This window comes from Acinonyx jubatus, chromosome F2, assembly GCF_027475565.1.
Source record: "Acinonyx jubatus isolate Ajub_Pintada_27869175 chromosome F2, VMU_Ajub_asm_v1.0, whole genome shotgun sequence".
Lineage (NCBI taxonomy): Eukaryota > Metazoa > Chordata > Mammalia > Carnivora > Felidae > Acinonyx > Acinonyx jubatus.
The window spans coordinates 53,354,366-53,369,449 of NC_069394.1; the positions used below are offsets into that span (position 1 = coordinate 53,354,366).

Sequence of the window (15,084 nt, forward strand, 5' to 3'; positions counted from 1 at the left end):
CTTAAAAGCAGGGATACTCACATCTTTTGGGCAGAGGTTGGAGAGCTATGACTGCAGGCCAGATTCAGCTCCTGGCATGTTTGTGTATAGCCTGTGAGGTACGAGTGGTTTTCCATTTGTAAAGGGTTTTTTAAAAAAATGAAGAATATGTGACATCGATCACAGGTGGCCTGCAAAGCCTAAAATGTTACATGTGACTCATCACAGAAAAAGTTTGATGATCCCTGGTTTATAGCATTGGTAATCCTTTTAAGACAGATCTACCTTAGAACTGGGCCAAGAGGGTTTATTTGAAGTATCAAAAGACTTTTATCACATTGTAATTTTATCCAGTAGCATTCAATCAAAGCACAACATTATGGCAGAATGACGTGGAACAGTAGTAAAATGGAGCATAGTAGACCTTTTACTTATTTTCTTGCTTGTCATTTATTTCACCTAGAAAATAAGTTACACGTTGGCCAGGATTTTGGACCATCTTGTTCATGCTGTATCAATAGCACTAAAATAATGCTTAGTAATGTACTAGGGGCTCCATAAATATTTGTTGGATGAAAGAAAGAAAATTCTGTAGCATAAAAACGTGCTTATTTTTAATATGTAAACCATATTTTGTTACCAAAACCCAGCAGTCTCTAAACGACATATCTGTCTCTGAAGCTTTCATCATTTCTTCACTTAGTGATGTCTGGTTATAAAAAATGACAGCCCCCTCCAAAAGAGATTGTGAATGGAGAATTATAAGCAGATTTTTGAGGAGTCCTCTATTTTGTTTGAATGGTTTCAACTCGGAATATAGTATCCTTGGAAAAGGAATAAATGTTTCTTTTTTGCCTATTTACTTTTTATAAGTAGAATTTCATTGCTTTCTATATTAAATCAAAAGTACCTCCTCTAGGAAATTGTGTATTTTTCTATTCTACTACCAAATTTGTCATACTTTCTAAAATTATAGTTCTCTTTGTTTTCCTTAACCTTTGTTGAAAATTTTCATTTGTTCATGGCTTCTGTTTAACCACTTGGAATTATTTGCTTTTCTAATTTTTTCATACAAAGCACATGTTAAATTCTTTAAGATTAATTCCTTTAACTGGGGGTTTGTTATGAAATGTTTTATCATGCCCTAAAACTGGTAGGTACCTCAGTTCATAGCTGTTATTTGGTTGACTCATAGGACAAGTGACACGTTAAGTTGAAATGTGAAGAGCTATGGTTTTATTTTCTTTCTGAGCTTGTCGTGCAAAAAATTAGACTTCCCAATGTCAGATCGTCAGTGATGACTTGTATTTCCACAGGATTTACTGCAGCTAAAAATTCCATTAGAGCACTTTATATGTTAAAAGACCTGGAATTAACCATTTTAAATTACCATAGATTGTTTTAGATATATCTTTATTCTTTAATTTCACCCCATTGCAATAGTTTCTGGGGAAAATAATGAAAAGGAAAGGAAGTAAAATGTTTTCTGCCTTTCCTGACTCTGGCATGTGGAATATTTTTTCCATTTTCTCCAATTCACTAACTGTACTTAAAAGTTACGAGTCAAGCCAGTGTTATTGTAGGGTTCTTAAGCAGTATAGGAAAGTTAATTAGATTTTGAATCCATTAATGTACAGCAGAAATTCCCCAATGACAAGATATAATTCAGACATATTCATCTATTTTGGGAAATACTAGTTAAAGCTTCATTGTTCGAGATTTCCTCTAATATACTTGTTTTCATTGCTATAGTATTTAATCATCACAAATATGCCAACAGTTGGTGAAATAAATTGCCCTTTTTCTTGATGATGATGAAGGAATCAGAAAATTGTGGGGTTTAACTATCAAACTCTCAATTCTTTTGGTTCTATTTCCATGTACTGTTATGGAATTATTTTGTAAACGTCGACTTTCCACTATCATCTAAGTAAATCGGTGTTTTGTTTTGAAAACTCCTTTTCTTGACACGGTAGGAAGATATGCGACTTTTCTTTTTGTTTATAAAAGCAAAATGTAATCTGTCTATTGGCAGTGTATAGATAATGAATTTTGAGTGAGTCTACAGTACTGTGAAGTTTTTTGGTATAAGGAAAGCTATATCTTACATAATATATGTGTGTGTGTGTATGTATGTGTATATATATATATATATATATATATATATGTATATATAAATAAAATACGTAGCTCTATCCACCTGATTATTGAAACGTATTCTCCTAAATCCAGATGTTGTTTTGGCCAGTTCTTATAAAGGCATTTTTGACCAATAGAGTATCACTGTTAAAGAGTTTCTTGGCAGTTTAAAATCAATTCTTTATAATCTTTCTCACTCTGTCCTTTGCTTATTCCCACAATAGGCAAAAGGATCTTTGTTGACCTTTGCTTTCTATATTTTCTAAAATGGTACTTGATGTTTATTTTCTGTGGTTTATATAATGAAGATAATAGATATATTTTTGCTTTTTCATATCCCTGGAAGAATCTGGGAACTACCCTCCCCATCTTTATATCTCATTGTGATGGAGCATTTCCTGCTTCCATTCAGTAGCTTATTTATGGAGTACCTGCTACAAACGCAGCACTCAGTAAAAGAAAATTGGAATGAAATGGGATGCCAACCCTGTACGAGCTTACAGTTGAATCATGGAAACAGCCACCTAAGTAGCTAATATCAAGTAACGGTTCCTAATTTGCTCCCTTCTTTTTAGAACTGAACGAATTTGTACATAAAGGAGAATCTCTCAATATTACGGAAGTTATTAATTTGATACAACTATTCAAAAGCCTAGTTTTTTGTTGTTGTTAGTATCTTTTTCAAGATGAGGATGAATGGAATTGAGAAGGAGGAACTCTGAGATCTACTCTACAAAATCCATGTTTGTTTACCCATTTTCTGAGGACCCATTTGAAAGTTGCTAGTTTCAGGAAAATATAAATTTAAATGAGTTACTAATCCCGATGTGTTAGGCTGGGTCATCTGAGAAACAAATGCCAAGGCAGGATTAAATCCAAGCATTTTATTGGGACAGATGCATGTGGGAGAAAAGGGGTGCGGCGAGAGGCATGGAAGGAGGGAGATACTGTGGAAGGAAGTCATACTGTGGTGCAGGGCTGAGCCCTGAGAGTGAGACAGCCAGGGAAGGTTGGGTGGAAGTGTGCTAGACGGCCTTACAAGATCGTCAGGAGTCCTGCATTATATGAATGCAGTGGAGTGCGCTTACCTGTGGGACATTGCTTGATTGATCTTAGGAAGAAGCAGCCTTTTCTTTTGGGGGGGCGTGGGGATGGAGGTGAGTGCATCATAGCGTTGAGTATTCCAAGTTCTTCAGTAGAGAAACTAAACAGAGCAAGAGTGTGTCAGAGAGCACGTGAATGTGCAGCGTTTCTTTGGAACTAAAGAGCTATCTATCATCAACAGAAAAGAAAATTCTTTGCAGTTTTTAAGGATTATTGGGGAGCAGGATTTGGGTTGGGGGTTACCAGGAGCATCAGTGATAACAGTGGGGACAACAGTCTCTAAACAATGTGTCTGTCTCTGAAGATTTCATCACTTCTTCACTTAGCGATGTCTGGTTATAAAAGATGACAACCCCCTCTGAAAGAGATTGTGAATGGAGAATGAAGAGTTACTAATTATAGATATGTCATCTTAAGTATTTTTTTAATCTCTGGGGAAAAATGCTAGCTGTCTTGATCTCTATGGAGAGTTGAGGAAAATGAACTTTCAGAGTATTTATAGAGACAGGGGTGTGAGTGAAGAGTCCCTCCAGAAAGGAATTCCAATACTGTGGTTTGGCTCAAGAAATGAATAAGAGACTGAAGGTCAGTAAGTAAAACAAATGCTAGTCAGTGGTTTCCTGTGTGCAGAGCTCAGCAACTCATTAACTAAGACAGTGATTTTAGCCTGTTTTTCAAAAAAAAGATGATGAACCTGGGCCAGATAATAACTGATTCATGCCCAGATTAGTGGTAGAAATCTGGGAAGAAAGAAAGAAAGATTTGAAATACAGTGTAGGAAATTTACAGATTAGCCCGGGATATGAGGCATAAAAGTAGTTGGAAGGAATTTTTCAGTTCTTGGAGTGTGTGCCAAGCTGTTGGGAGTAACATGAGACTTCTTATGAGTTGACTTGCTTGAATGTAGTTGCTAACACCACATTCTTTCACAGTCCAGAAAGTGAGTGTTTCAACTGACCCAAAGGGTAACTAGGCATGGTGGGCAAATCTGTGAGTATTAGAAGAGAGAACATGAAGGACTCAGGAGAGTCCCTTTTGGAGGAGAACTTTCCACTCGTGTTAGCTCTGCCTGTTGTAGGGCATTGCTGGGGATGCCACTGTGTGGACTTCTACTATGGTTCCTAAAGACTGCTCTAGTAGTTCTCTATATTTTAAAGATTGTGTGTAGTATTCTTTGGTGTATATTAATTGAAATATACTGCTTTTAAGGTAAATAATTTTATAAAATCTGCTGATTTTGTAGTAAATCATGTAGATACTTACCAAAACAGAAACTGGGAGAAGCAAGCGCTGGGCACTCAGTAGCATCATCATGTAAGAACTGAGAGATTATAGAGAAGTTGTAAATTGTGAGGTAGTACAAATGATGATAATAAACAAAGGGTTTTGGTCTGTGTGTGCCTGATGGGGCACGCATGAATAGAATCGTGTTCCCCAAAAGATGTGTCAAAGTCCTAATCCCCCAGTACCTGAGAATGTGAGCTTATTTGCAAATAAGGTCTTTGCAGATGTAACCAAATTAAGGCGAGGTCATTAGGGTAGGTGGTAACCCAATATGACTGGTATCCATATAAGAAAAAAAGAGAGAGACAAAAGACAAGGAGGAAAACCAATGGAGGCAGAGATTGGATTGATTGGTCTATGAGCCAAAGAACACCAGAAGCTAAGAAACAGGCATGGAACAGATTCTCCCCCAGAGCCTTCAGAAAAAGTGCTATGTCTGAATATGTCCCCCTCAAAATTCATTTGTTGAAACCTAATCCCCAATGTGATGGTGTGAGGAAGTAAGACCTTTGCATGCTGATTATGCCATGAGGGTGGAGCTGTCATGCATGTGATTAGTGCCCTTATAAAAAAAGGCCCAGAGAGCTCCCTTGCCCCTTCTACCACGTTGAGGATACAAGAAGTATGCCACCTCAGCTGACCATGTGGCACCCTGATCTCAGACTTCCAGCCTCCAAAACGGTGAAAAATAAATCTCTGTTGTTTCTAAGCTCCATGATCTATGGTATTTTGTTATAGCAGCACAAAAGGACTAAGAAAATACGGCTTTCTGACACCTTGATTTCAGCTTCTTGCCTCCAAAATTGTGAGACAATAGAATTCTATTGTTTTAAGCCATCCAGTTTATGGTGATTTGTTAACAGCCCCTCTAGGAAAATTAATATAGGTTGTTATTGCTGATGACTACATCTATGTCTTGCCTTATAAATTTACTTTGACTAGAATAATTATTCACATTCAGTAATGAAGTTAAGACATGCCTAATAACATGACTAGTTATCATCTATGCCTCTCAGGGAGAGACACTATCATTGCTTTTTCCGTAACTATTCAACTTGTGGTTATTTATTAAGTTTGTCTCTAAATCAAGTTTATTGAGATGTAATTCATGTGTAAGAAAATGTACCCACTTTAAATATACACTTTAATGAGTTGTAACAAATATATGTACCCATGTAATTAATGCCATAATCAAGATATAGAACATACTCATCCCCACAAAAAAGTTTCATTGCGCCTCTTCCCACTCCACCTCTCCTCTCACCTTCGGCACTAGGCAGCCAATATTCTATTTTCTGTCTTGTGGATTAGTTTTGTCTTTTCTAGAATTCATATAAATGGAATCATGCATGGTATATTTTCAGGTATCTTCATTAGCTCAGCATGGTTTTTTTTTAAGATCTGTATTTTTCTTTTGCATTTGTCAGTAGTATGTTACTTTTTATTGCCAAATAGTATTCTATTTTATGATTATATGATAATCTGGTTATGCATTCGCCTCTGATAGACATTTGGGCTGTGTACAGTTTGGGGTTATTAGGAATAAAGCTGCCATAAATATCCATGTATGCCCCTGTGTGGAGTAAGTTTTCACTTTTAAATACCCAAGAGTTGACTTCATAGGTCATATGGCCATTGTATAATAAACTTTTTAAGAAATTGAAATACTTTTTCAAAGTAGTTGCACCATTTTATATTCCCACCAGTAAGGTATGAGAGTTGTAGTGGCTTTATGTGTTCACCAACCCAGGATATTGTCAGTATATTTAATTTTTTTATGAAAGTAAGAAAGTACTCTTATTTGCTGAGTTTTTGTCATCAATAGATGCTGAATATAGTTTAAAAATGTTTACATCCATCTGCATGAGCATAGTTTTAAAAATTATTATATGTTGGATTACATTGATTGGTCTTGGACCATCGAATCAACTTTGTGTTCCTGAGGTAAAACCCCCTTACATACTGAAGGATCCATTTTTGTTAAAATTCTGTTAAGACTCATTCATTTTCATCCATTGACCTATCATTTTATTTATTTCGATTTCTTTGTCTGATTTTAATATAAATTTATGATAGCCTCATAAAATGCATTAGGAAGTGTCCCTTTCTCCTCCTCTATTTTCTGGGTTTGTTTTAGGACTGGGATTACTCTGCCTTAAAAGGATAGGTACACCAGTGAAGCCATCTTGACCTGGAGTTTTCTTTATGGAAGTGTTTTTAATTACAGATTCAATTTTTAACATTGATACAATGCTGTTTATCTTTTATGTTTCTTATTTAGTGAGTTTTATAATCTGTGATTTCAATAAATTTATTCATTAAGTGTCAAATTTATTAACATATAGTTCATAATAACGCCTTATTTTTTCTAATATTTGTAGATTCTGTAGTAGTGTTCCCTCTCTCATTTCTGATACTGGTCAGTGTGTCGTCTTCCTTTTTTTAACCAATCTAACTAGCAGCTTATCAATTTTATGGCTCTTCTCCAAGAGCAACCTTTGTATATATTGATTTTCTCTGTTTTTTGTCCATTTTCTATTTCATTGGTCTCTTTTTTCATCTTTGTTATTTCCTTATTTCTGCATATTTTAAGTTCCCTGTTTTGCTAGCTTCTTACAGTAGAATTTCAATCATTAATTGTAAACCTTTATTCTTTTCTATTATTGGCATTTAACACTTTTCTCTTTTAGCAACAATAACTCTTTCTACACACTTCTTTGTGTATACCTCCCAAATTTTGTTTGGTTGTTTCTTCTTAAAATTAGAACATTAGAATTAGGTTTTATTGTAAAAAGTAAGAGGCACAATACATTTTTCTTATTATTTATAGTTGTGAAAACAATCCAGAAAACAGAAATATATAGCATATTTTGAAATAGGATATTTGATTCATTACAGTCATTATACTTAAATTTGTATGTTTAAAATGTTTTGCCACCTTTTTTCTTTTTTAAAATATGCTTTACTGCTTTTTCTCTTTCATAATGTTGTTCATGAATTCTGCATAGTTATTGATATTTTTGTCTACTTGTGACTACTGGTTCTGTACGTTACTGATATTTTTTTTGTCTACTTCATTACTGATTTTGTCTACTTCTTTCTCTTCTCAGTTTGTCAGATTTTGCTTTATGAATTTTAGAATTGGTTTGTATCCTTGAGGAATCAACCTCTTTATTATTATGAAATGTCTCTAGTTATCCTTGATATTATGCTTCATTCTGAAATCTACTTTGTCTGTTATTAGTATGGCCACCTTAGCTATCTTAATATTATATCACTTCACATCTGGTGCAGGAATCTTACAATGGTATTCTTCCATTTCCCCTTTTGTTCTTTGCACTATTTTTGTTATAAATTTTATTTTTCTAAATGTTACAATCCCCAAATTACATTTATTGATTTTTCTTTAGTCATCCCTTTTTAAAGTAGTTTTATTGAGATATAATTCATATATGATAAAATTCACCTATTTAAAATGTTTCTAGTACATTCATAAAGCGGTGTAACCATCACCATAATTAGAGAGCATTTTCACCACCACCACCACCACCACCACCCCCAAAAAACCCCTGCCCATGAGCAGTCACTCTCCATTCTTCCCCAGCCTCCGAACCCTACGCAACCACCAACCTATTGTGCTGTTGCTGTCTCTATACATTTGGCTATTATGGACATTTCAAATAAATGGAATCATACAATATGTGACCTTTTGTGTCTGGCTCCTTTCACTTAGCATGTTTTCAAGGTTCAATAACTGTCTTAGCTGTTAGGCTGCTATTAAAAAGTACCATAGGGACGCCTGAGTGGCTCAGTCAGTTAAGCATCAGACTTCAGCTCAGTACATGATCTCACAGTTTGTGGGTTCAAGCCCCACATTGGGCTCTGTGCTGACAGCTCAGAGCCTGGAGCCCATTTCTGATTCTGTGTTTCCCTCTCTCTCTCTCTGTGCCTCCCCCACTCATGCTCTGTTCTGTTTCTCTCAAAAATAAATAAACATTAAAAAAATTTTTTTAATAAAATAAAAAGTGCCATAAACTGGGTGGCTTATAAACAACAGAAATTTATTTTTAACAGTTCTAGAGAGTAGAAGCCTGAGATTATAGTTAGGTTCTGGTGAGGGCCCTCTTCTGAGTTGCAGATTGCTGACTTCATGTTGTATTCTCAAGTAGCAGAGACTAGAGCAATGGAAACAAACTCTTACTACTCTTGTAAGGGCACTGATCCCCTTCACGAAGGCTCTATTCCTATGACCTCAGAGATGATCATAATTACCTCCCAGGGGCCCCACCTCATAATTCTATCACACTGGGAATAATATTTCAACATATAAGTTGGGGGATGGCACATTTAGTCTGTAACATTCATGTTTTAGAATTATCGGTGCTTCATTCATTTTTATTGCCAAATAATACTTCATTTCATGGATATATCACATTTATTTATCTACCCATGCATTGATAGATATTTGGACTGTTTCCATTTTTTGGCTATTATGAATAATGCTATATGAATATGTATGTTCAAGTTTTTGAGTGGACATACGTTTTTAGTTTTCTTAGGTATAATATCTAGGAGTAAAATAGCTGGATCATATGGTAACTCCATATTTAAGTATTTGAGAAACTTCCAAAGTGTTTTTCAAAGGAATTCCACTATTTTGCATTTCCTCTAGAAATATATGAGTGTTCTAATTTCTTCATATTCTCACCAACACTTGTTATTATCTGTCTTTTTTACTATAGTCATTTTAGTGGGTGTGAAGTGATACCTCATTGTAGTTTTGATTTGCATTAATGGCTAATGATATTGAACTTCTTTTCTTGTTAGCTATTTAGAGATTTGCTTTGGAAAAATGTCTATTCAGATATACTGCCCATATTTTTTACTTCGTCTTTCTATCATTGAGTTGTAAGGTTTCTTTATATATTCTGAAAACAAGAATGTTATCAGATACATGATTTTCAAATATTTTCTCTCATTCTGTGGATTGTCTTTTACTTTCTCGATAGCATCCTTTGATACACAAAGGTTTTTAACTTTGATGAGATTCAGTATCTCTGTTTTTTCCTTTAGTTGCTTCTGTTTTTTGGAGATATATCTAAAAATCCATTGTCTGGTCCGAGGTCATGAAGACTGAAGACTATTTTTTTCTTCTAAAGTGTTTTGTACTTTTAACTCTTATGTTAGGATTATAATCCATTTGGAGTAGATTTTTGTGTATGGTATTAGAGGTCCAAATTCATTCTTTTGCATATGGATATCTGGTTGATTAGGACCATTTGTTGAAAAGACTACTCATTCCTCACTGAATTGTCTTGGCACCTTTGGTGAAAATCAGTTGACCATAGTAGTAGATGCTGATTTCTGGACTCTCATTTTCACTGATTTATATGTCTGTCTTCATGCCAGCACCACAGTGTATGGATCACTGTAACTTTGTGGTAAGTTTTAAAATCAGGAATTGTAAGGGGCGCCTGGGTGGCTCAGTCAGATGAGCGTCTGACTTCGGCTCAGGTCATGATCTCCTGGTTGAGAGTTTTGAGCCCCTGCGTCAGGCTCTGTGCTGACAGCTCGGAGCCTGGCGCCTGCTTCAGATTCTGTGTCTCCCTCTCTCTCTGCCCCTCCCCCAGTCAATGCTCTGTCTAGCTCTGTGTCAAAAATAAATACAAACATTAAAAAAATTTTAAATCAGGAATTGTGATCCTCAAAATTTGCTCTCTTTCAGGACTGTTTCTAGGTCCCTTGCATTTTCATATGAATTTTAGAATCAGCTTGTCAATTTTCCGTAAAAATCAGCTGCAATTTTGACAGAAATTGCGTTGAATCTATAGATAAATTTGGGAAGTATTCCCATTTTAATAAGATAAAGGCATCTAATTCATGATCACAGGGTTTCCTTCTACTTACTAAGGTCTTTCATTTTTTCAACAGTGGTTTATAGTCCCAGAGTACAAATTTTGTACTTCTTTTTTAAAATTTATTCTTACATATTTGTTTTTGTTGCTATTGTGAATGAAATAATTTTCTTAATTTTATTTTCAGATTGCTCATTGCTAGTGAATAGAAATAAAACTGATTTTTGTATATTGATCTTGTATCCTGCAACCTCCCTGAATTAGTTTTGAATCTCCCTTTTAGTTTGAACAGTTTTTGTGGCTTCCTTAGGATTTTACATGTAGAAGATTATGTCATCTGTAAATATAGGTAGCTTTACTTCTTCCTTTTCAGTCTAGATGCCTTTTACTTCTTTTTCTTGCCCAATTGCTCTGACTAGATTCTCCAGTACAGTGTTGAATATAAGTGGACATTTTGTTTTGTTTTTGATCATAGGGAGAAGCATTCAGTCTTTTGCATTAAGTATGATGTTAGCTGTGGATTTTTGGTAGATGCCTTTTATCAGGTTGAGAAAGTTCCCTTCCGGGGCACTTGGGTGGCTCAGTTGGTTAAGTGTCTGACTCTATCTCAGCTCAGGTCATGATCTCAAGGTTTGTGAGTTTGATCCCCATGTCCAGCTCTGCACTCTGACAGCATGGGGCCTGGTTGGGATTCTCTATCTCTCCTTCTGTCTCTGCCCCTCCCCCCTCAAATATATATAAATAAACAAACTTAAAAAAATAAATAAAAGAGTTCCCTTCTATTCTCAGTTTGTTGAGTGTTTTCTGATGAAAGAGTATTGAATATTGTCACATGCTTTTTCTGTGTCTATTGAAATGATCACATATTTTTTGTTCTTTATTATATTCTACATGTTACAGTAATTGATATTCGATGTTAAACCAATCTTTCCTTCTTAGGATAAATATCATTATGGAGTATAATCCTTCTTGTATATTGCCTGATTTGGTTTGCTAGTATTTTGTTGAGGATTTTGCATCTATATTTATAGATGATACTTTGATCTGTAGTTTTCTTTCTTGTGATGTCTTTATTTGGTTTTTGTATCAGAATAATAGAGAATGAGTGGCAAAGTGTTTCCTTCTATTTTTTTTTTGAAGAGTTTATAAGTAATTGGTATTAATTCTTCTTTAAAGTTTGGTAGTATAATCAATTATCCTTTAAAATTTTTTAAACAAAAATTTATATTTATCTACATATTGATATCATTGAGCCTCTCTCTTTGCCTGGCCCCTATTTTCTCTGAATTACCAATGGCTTTCTCCACCTGGTAGAGAGGATGAACAGAAGAGGTACCAGGTTTTTTTTTTTTGTTTTTTGTTTTTTGTTTTTTTTTTTGCCTTCCAGCACTTGCTTATAGGCAAGAGGTTCACTGTGAGCCCAGAAGCAAGAGATTATCTTCCCCTTTATCTTCACCAAATATATGTGTGTATATAAAAAAAAAAAGTCTTTCTGCTTAACATTATTACAACATTCATGTATATAGAGTTCTCACTATAGACTCACTAAAAGTTTAGCCATGTTTTCTGACTCTAACTCTATTAATTGGCTTATAACCAACAACAAGCTAGTTGTATACCTTGCTAATAGTTTGTGGATGATGTCTATTACCAAGAATGTATAAGTACATACACACATGTATACTTCTCTTTAGCATAAATAGTACCATATTACTCAGTTCCGATAAGACCAAGAAGATGTTAAGAATAAGAGTGACCTGACAAAATTTCTGCCAGCACTAAGTCACCAGAATACCCTTTCATTCTTTAATTTATTCAACATATTTATTAACTAAGTGGATTTTATATATCAGATACTGGAATACAGGGTAAAATAAGTTAGACAGATTTCCCGCCCTCATAGATTTGAGGAGATATTCTAAAAAAATAATGTATAAATACATCATCATAAATTCTAATAATTTTAATAAATGGAATGTACAGGATATCATGAGGGCCATAAAGAGGAACACTTATTGTAGGTTGAGGCATAAGGAAAGGCCTCTTTCAAGAAAGTACACTTCAGCTGACACCTGAAGGATGAGAAGGAGCCAGACTGAGTTGGGAGGAAGTGTTCCAGGTAGAGGAGAGCACGCGTGAAAGCCCCAAGATGAGAAAGACTGCCAGTGTGGCTAGAGCACAGAGCACAGTGGAGAGTGGCAAAAGATGAGGTTGGAGAGGTAGACAGAATCTGAAGAAACTGAATCATGTTGAGTTATGTTGGATTGTGTTAAAGATCTTTAAATTATGTATTGAGGTCAGTGAGAGGAAGTTTATGAAGAAGAATGATACGATCCCTTTTGTATTTAGAAATGATCACTTTATTACATGTAGATTAGGACGGAAGAGAACAAGAATGGATGGAGGGAAACCAGTCAGGAAGCTACTGCATTAGTGCAGAAAAGATATGGAAATTTGGACAAACTCAGTGGCAGTTGAGATGAAGAGAAGTGGACAGATTTGAGGTCTATTTTTGAAATAAAAGTGAGCCTTCTTGGTTGTAAGCAACAGAAAATGAATGGCTGATTTAACAAAGAATGGAATTGTTTTTTTAAAGACTAACAAAGTTTCTGGGAAGGCTGGAGAACCAGGTTAGAAAGTAGACAGGAGGGTGGACAGCCAGGAACATGGTTGTGTTCATTCATTGTGCAGAATCAGGACTTGCAACTGGGCTTTGTGGCTTCTAAAGTGAGAACTGTATGTGCTTGGAAACTCCTCAGATGCACGAAGACACTGGGCATCCAGAAAATTGACTGATGTCTATCATAAATCTCAGTTTACAAATGAGCAGAAAGACTCAGAAATGTTAAATGATCACCCAGGAGCACACATTTAACAAATGGCAGACCTAAGACTAGGCTAGATTTCTGACCCCAAGTGAATTTTTGTTCCTTATTACCACCATTAGTGTTTATCAGAAAACACTCATTTATTGTCATTTACAAATGTGATGCCTTAAAATACATTGATAATTCTTTTTTAAAACTTTTTTTTAAATGTTTACTTATTATTTTGAGAGAGAGAGAGCACAAGCAGGGGAGGGGCAGAGAGAGGGAGACACAGAATCCAAAGCAGGCTCCAGGCTCTGAGCTGTCAGCACAGAGCCTAACATGGGGCTTGAACCTGCAAACCGTGAGGTCATGACCTGAGCCGAAGTCAGACACTTAAACGACTGAGCCACCCAGGCGCCCCAACACATTGGTAATTCTAATATCACTTGTTATCTAGTCTCTAGAAAAGAAACTCGAGGGGCGCCTGGGTGGCTTGGTCGTCAAGCGTCTGACTTCGACTCAGGTCACGATCTCACAGTCCGTGAGTTCGAGCCCCGCGTCGGGCTCTGTGCTGACAGTTCAGAGCCTGGAGCCTGCTTCAGATTCTGTGTCTCCCTCTCTCTCTGCCCCTCCCCTGTTCAGGCTCTGTCTCCCTCTGTCTCAAAAATAAATAAACGTTAAAAAAAAAAAAAAAAGAAAAGAAACCCAACAGTCAGGCAAACATTATTAGATAACCTAGATTATTAGAGCATGGCATTTGTTATTCTCTTTTTGCCAGACATTGTTTTTTCAGAAGTGCTGATGCTTAAATTGGTTGGATTTCACCCAAACAGCAATTACAATTTGATTATTCAAAGTAGTAACTGTCTTCTAATTATAACTCTAAAGCTAAAGAAATCTATTAGCAAACTAGTTGTAACAAAGAAAAAAGAGAAATTTGGCCAAAAATATTCCTAGACCTAACAGCAGTTTATTAGAATACTCCAGATTGTTAGTTTACTGTTGGAAAAAAAAGTGAACCATAAGGTAGTTTGTTTTGCAGGTTTTAAAATATGATGATGTCATATTTATCACATGCTGGATAAGATAAAAATCATCTTCTCTTTGTAAGATGCCATTCTGAAGACTGTCTAGTCTAGAAGGAACTTCAGAAACTTCTTAACCTTTGAGTTCACATTTGGGAAATGACCCGAGCTACAAGCAGTATCCTACATGTACAATGGGAAATTGTAAACTAACTTAGCTAGCATTTTCAACAGTGTTGTCGACAGTTTCTCCTTTGTGTGTTATGTACCATATACTATTAAAAAGTCTCCTGTGTCAAATTTGGAATTAAGTGAGAGATAAGGCAAAATTGCAGACATTATTTCTGAATCTCCAGAAGCATAGCAGTTCCTGGAGCAAATGTTTAAATGCGTTAAAAACTTTACAGGTGACAAACTCTGTAGCCAATATGAAACTACCGAAAAAAAGAGAGAAGGCTAAAAGGTCAGTTTAAGCTTAGCTTACTGAACATTTTAAAAATATATACTATATTGGCAGGAGAGGTGGGTGGAGGGATGGGTTAAATATGTGATGGGGATTAAGGAGTGCACCTGTTGTGATGAGCACTGGGTGTTGTATGGAACTGTTGAGTCACTATATTGTACATTTGAAACTAATATTACACTGTATGTTAACTAACTGGAATTTAAATAAAAACTTAAACTATATTGACAGGGGACTATGAATGTACCTACCTATGATGGAGAAATACTAATACTATATAATTTGTGGACCTTGTTAAGAACTGAAGCAATCTCCATAAAGTAACTATAAAGACCGTCTTTTCTAGGAAACCTTTATCCATTTCCATCCCTTCCCATCATTTTAGTGATTCAGGTCAGCAAGTAACTGTTGTTCCAATTTTCTTG

The 15,084-nt window shown here is 35.5% G+C and overlaps 1 protein-coding gene across 1 annotated transcript in view; it reads left to right on the top strand.

Moving 5' to 3' along the window:
* Positions 1-15,084, top strand: part of ZNF704 (zinc finger protein 704) — a 238,576-nt gene that overhangs the window by 55,229 nt on the left and 168,263 nt on the right. The gene's annotated exons all lie outside the window — the stretch shown is intronic.